The 5,232-nt window shown below is 41.6% G+C and overlaps 1 protein-coding gene across 5 annotated transcripts in view; it reads right to left on the bottom strand.

Annotated features, from left to right (window-relative positions):
• The window catches only part of BEND3 (BEN domain containing 3), a 34,035-nt gene that overhangs the window by 19,027 nt on the left and 9,776 nt on the right, over positions 1 to 5,232 (bottom strand). For 3 of the 5 annotated variants that reach the window (XM_019520139.1, XM_019520138.1, XM_019520141.1), the window contains exon 2: positions 4,391 to 4,666. The exons of the other annotated variants lie outside the window; for them this stretch is intronic. The gene's annotated coding sequence lies outside the window, so the exon portion shown is untranslated. The remainder of the gene's footprint in view (positions 1 to 4,390; positions 4,667 to 5,232) is intronic. 5 annotated transcript variants of the gene reach the window in all.

The following is a 5,232-nucleotide window of genomic DNA, read 5'->3' as shown; positions in this document are numbered from 1 at the left end:
CCCCCCCCCCCCCCAAAAAAAGTTGGTATACCTCAATGTTTAGTTTCTATACATTTTAAATGCCTGACTGAATTTTTGTTTTAAACACTTCCTGTGGGATAAACCATTTAATTCCTGGGTTTATATATTGCTGGCCAAGCTTTAATAGGAAGAATTTGTGTGAATTATTTAAAAATGTCTAAAAAATAAATCCATAATAGATACACATATAAGCATAGAAAAAAGTATTTAGAAAGACAATCCACAGGTCCTGAAGCTTTGCATGCTGACATTAAAGCAAGTACGTTCTACTCCTTGCTCTTTCCTCAACTTGCATCCAAAAGGCATCCTGACTAAGGGCATCTACAGGTCTGTTTGTATTGGAGTCATTAGATATCTATCACAAGAAAAATGCAAAGATGTGCATTACTCAAGTAGACTCAGTATTCAAGAAAGAAAAAGCAGACCAGTTTTCCTATGCAACAGGAGATTCCACTCCTAGAATGGAAGCAGTAAATCATTGAAAATAAATTCCTAATGTCACTGCCTGAGTGCATACTGTATAGCATAGCAAGGTTCTTTGGGTAGATGCGATATCTTTTATTAGACCGACTGCATAGTTGGAAAAAAGTTCTTAGCACGTTTTTGGGGGTGATCACCCTTCTTCAGACATAAGAAGTCTCTGCTGTTCTGAGACCCCAGGAATAAGAGAAGCCAAAAGTGTGGCAGGGTGTCAGTTAGAATGTAAATAGGTAGAAATTAGGGAAACAAAAGGTACAGCAGGGAAAGGCCAAAGTTGAGTAAGGGAGACTCTACAGTAGTAGTAATTTGAGGTGGAAAAGAGGCTATAAAAAGGAAATAGCTGGAAATTAGGAAGACAAAGGGCAGAAAAGTAGGGAAGGTGAGGGGAGAAAGGGGAGGGAAAAAAGAAAAGTATGAGGTCAGGTCAGGCAGGTACCTGGTGGATCAGATGTTAGGCAGGTTGTAATGTGTCATAAATCCAATGTCTATATGGAGTCCATGATTTTTTGCATCCAGTAGATTTATAAAATGAAGTTCGTAGGCTCATCTACAAAAGGTGTTTTGTACATTTCCATAGCTTAGCATATGATTTTTATGGAATCAATGTTTGACTCCTAAAACAAATAAAAATGTTTGCTGAAACTGTAGCATGTGCTCACATGCTGAACACTAGACTACTGCCTGTGCTTTCAAAATATGAATGGTGGGGAAGCATCATTTGAGCAATTTCTATGGGTTGTCATGTTTGTGCAGGCCTTCCTACAAAGGCACAAATATTCTCTCTTATTTAGCCTGTTATCACTGCCTTCTAGATACAGCCATGTGTTATAATTTTGAGACTTCTGACAGATTAAGCCATGCTGGGTAAATAGAGTTGTTTACAACTTTATAAGCTGGCAATTCTGATTGGGAGTCTGTAGTTATCCATTTGTCTCAGAAAACAACAAAACACTTTTTTTCTCATCTTAAAATACTGATATGGAATCAATGTTTTTTAAACCAGGCCCAGTCCATACAGAACTAGCTGGTATTGGTTCTATTTCCAGGCACCAATCTGTATTAAAATATGGTATTTTCTTGCATACAACAAACCCCCAGACAAGACATACACCTTGTTTTTGAGAAGGCAGAACTGAGCAAAAAAGATTTTTCAAAAGTTATGGCTGCATAGAGGAGACAGAGCCTAATCTTTAGTTGATTTACCACCCCATTTTCTGCTTAGCCAGAAGGTGGAACCCTAGCTGATGCTAAAGGCTGGTTTCCATGGGTGGATCTATTATTTTAAAAAGAGCTAAAAACAGTTTGCAAGGCTGTGAAATAAGAAAAGACAGGGCAGGAATATCTAAAAGAGTAAAATTGCCAGAAGAAAGGTTAGCTTAATCAGTGGAACATCAAGACAGTTAAGAAGGAGAGATGATCTTAACACCTGTGGAATAAAGAACAATGAACCACTAAGTCAACTGATTCCCTCAACTGACTGAAAAGAAATGCCACTAGTGCTGCAAGCAAGAATCAAAGCTAGAACAGCAATCAAAGCAGAGCGCTTTTAAGTTACTTTGTATTATTCAATGGACCAGAGGGAGATTAACTTTATAGCCCGATACTTAGAGATGCTCACCTGGGATGGGCCAGTAACAGATTCAAGTCCCTGCCCTAAAACAAGTAAAGGAGGGATCTGAATGCAGGGACTCCCATCTTCCAGATTAAGAGCCTACTGGATGTAATGTGGTCTCCCTCAGCCCTTTTTCTCAACTCCCCCTCCCCCCACAATAAAGGGGTGGCTTAATTTAGGGACCTAACTCCAAGACAAACTTACTTAACTCAGAATACCAACCAGAAACAGGCATTGCTGACCAAGAGTTAAGCACTTCACACCTTTGAGGGATGGGGCTTAGTTCTGAAACTTCAGTATTTCATACAACTTCGTTTAAGCAGCTGCCCAATCAGCATGCCAGCTTCTATGAATTCCATTTTATATTCACCTAAACCTCTCTATGCATCATGTAGAAAGCTTGAGCTGAGGACTTCAGTAGGTGACAGGATCTTAAACATTAAGTGTTCCTATGTCAGTCTGTGGATTTAGCTCTAAATACTCTCCTAATAATATTTCTTCATACAAAGAAACTTTTCAAGTTAATACAATATAAAGGAACTATGGAAAAAAGACCAGGAGCATTCAAGCGACCCTCTATTAAGATGGGGTCTAGTCTATGAAAAAAATGAGAATTCCTGAAATAAACACGGAAGTCACAAACACTTAAGAATTTGATGTGGATTTTCATAAAACTGCAAACTGCAGAGGAGCAACCTGTAAAGCATATTCTGAATGTATTTTTGTTTCATGGTGCTGAAGTATTGTAATCAAGCAGGCTTGGTGACTATTTGCAGATACTTTCTCCTGAACGAAAGAGCATCTTTTAGATGTGCTCTCTCAAAATTATAGTCTTTAAAGATGTTAGAGAGCTCATCTTGGTGGCCTTCTATGTGTTTTTCCAATGAGTGTGTTTGTATTTTCTACCTGCTGCAACTGTAAGCCAAGCCATAACCTCAAAAACATACTACTCAGTTTCTCCACACCACCTTTAATGACTAAGACTACAACTTCATATGTTCACCTAATTCACCAGGATGCCTGAGCCTAACTTGAATAGTTGTGTAACTATTGCTTCCCCTAATCCTACTGATATCAAGTCATTGCTGTCTAGTATCTATATTTGTAAGATCTACAGCAGTGGTTCTCAACTTTTTTGGACTTGAGGCACCCCTCCATACATTTTCTGAATTGAGCGGCACCAAATTAAAAAAAATTAATGTATATATTACAATGTTTACCTCCTTACATAGGGACTGTGCAGTAGGGGTGGGGATCATCCAGGCAGGGACAAGCCTGAGCCTGACTTACCTGCTTAACTCTTCGCATCTCACGGTACCCTTCAAAGGACCTGGCAGTAACATCTGGGTGCTGCACTTCAGGAGGGATGTGGACAACATGGAGAGGGTCCAGAGGAGGGCCACTTGCATGATCAGGGGGCAGCAGGGCAGGCCCTACGAGGAGAGGCTACGGGACCTGAACCTGTTCAGTCTCCACAAGAGAAGGCTGAGGGGGGATCTAGTGGCCTGTTACGAACTAGTCAGAGGGGACCAGCAGGCACTGGGGAAGTCCGTTTCCCCGAGCGCTACCAGGAATGACTAGAAATAACGGTCACAAGCTGGCAGAGGGTAGATTCAGATTAGACATCAGGAGGTGCTACTTCACTGACAGGGCGGCTAGGATCTGGAACCAACTTCCAAGCCAAGTGGTGCTGGCTCCTACCTTGGGGGTCTTTAAGAGGAGGCTGGACGAACACCTTGCTGGGGTCGTTTGACCCCAGTACTCTTTCCTGCCATGGCAGGGGGTCGGACTTGATGATCTGCTCAGGTCCCTTCTGACCCTACAAACTATGAAATGTGGGTAACCTGACACCTTAGGTACCCTGGCTGAGAATCACGGCTCTACACAGCAGTAAACGTATCTTTCTATGGGTACCATTAAAAGGGCCTCCCATACTTCTGGTTGTTGTAAAACCAGTTATCTCAACAATTATATAGTCATGTAAAACATCTTCCTGACATTACAGGATCAAGACTGTTCTCTTTCTTGGTTAATATTCAGTTAGCATACTGAACCACTTATTACACAATTAAAATTTTTTGAGTATCTGTATTCATAGATCCGAAATTCATATTTCTAGTCTTGTAGAACAGGATCCCTATTTAAGAAGGCCAAGTCTTGGAACCTGAGTGAAGAGTCCCACTCACTTAACATGGTAACTGAAGATCTCTTTTTCTCCACTGCACAGCATTCCAAATATTTTAATACCAACATCTGCAATCAGGTCAAAATGAATGCCTCAGAATTCTACCGTTAAAACCCTGTGCTCAAATAAATCTGCTCTTCATAAATAGTTTGTTCCTCCAATATCCTCATGGTGGTACAAATGCTTCATAGTTTTTACTGAACGCAGCCAGCACTATGTCCCAGACTTCTGCTTCACTTGCATCTGAAAAGGCAGGCTCTTCTGTACTGCCTGGTCAAAGACTGAAATGTGCTAGTATTTTCTAGTGATAAGAATTATTGAAAATTATTTGCAAAAAAAGTATTCACTTTGTCTTAAGCATGCAGTGGCTGCAAAATATAATTTTAAAGAAACAGATCAATTAGTGGAGTCTAATAAGTACATGGAACTTAAGCTGTTGCTATATACTGCTATTTTATTACAATCAACAAAAGAAAATAGATGCTTCCTCTTCTAACCCACACATTCCATTCCCATAGCACAGATCTATCAGAGCAAAATGTACTAGATAGGGTTGCACCGATAAAGATCTTTTGGGCCAGTACCGACGGCCAATTATTAACAAGCCATATCGGCCAATACTGATCCAATTGCTGATATGCAGCCTGGCAGCTTGGAGAGCAGTGTCAAGCTGGTAAGTCTGTTAGAAGGAAGAGGGGTGGGGAAGGGAAAGGGCATGGGGGGGTGTGCAGATCAAGGCCCTCACGGTGAGAGAGGGAGGTAGTAGGGGTGGGGCAGGGGGAGGGACTGCCTAGCTGAGGCAGAGCATGGGAAAGAATCCTGAGCAGCTCATCCGGGAGACATGGGGAGGGGACAGGGCGGTTCCTGCCACTGCACACACCCACGGAAGCAGCATGGGGGGCCACATGCCCCCCGAACTGTGCACAGGGCAAGG

The sequence above is a fragment of the Gavialis gangeticus genome, unplaced genomic scaffold (assembly GCF_001723915.1).
Source record: "Gavialis gangeticus isolate Ggan-Ray unplaced genomic scaffold, GavGan_comp1, whole genome shotgun sequence".
In the NCBI taxonomy this organism is placed as follows: Eukaryota; Metazoa; Chordata; order Crocodylia; family Gavialidae; genus Gavialis; species Gavialis gangeticus.
The sequence above is the reverse complement of the archived record's forward strand: the minus strand, read 5'-3'. Positions and strand labels throughout refer to the sequence as shown.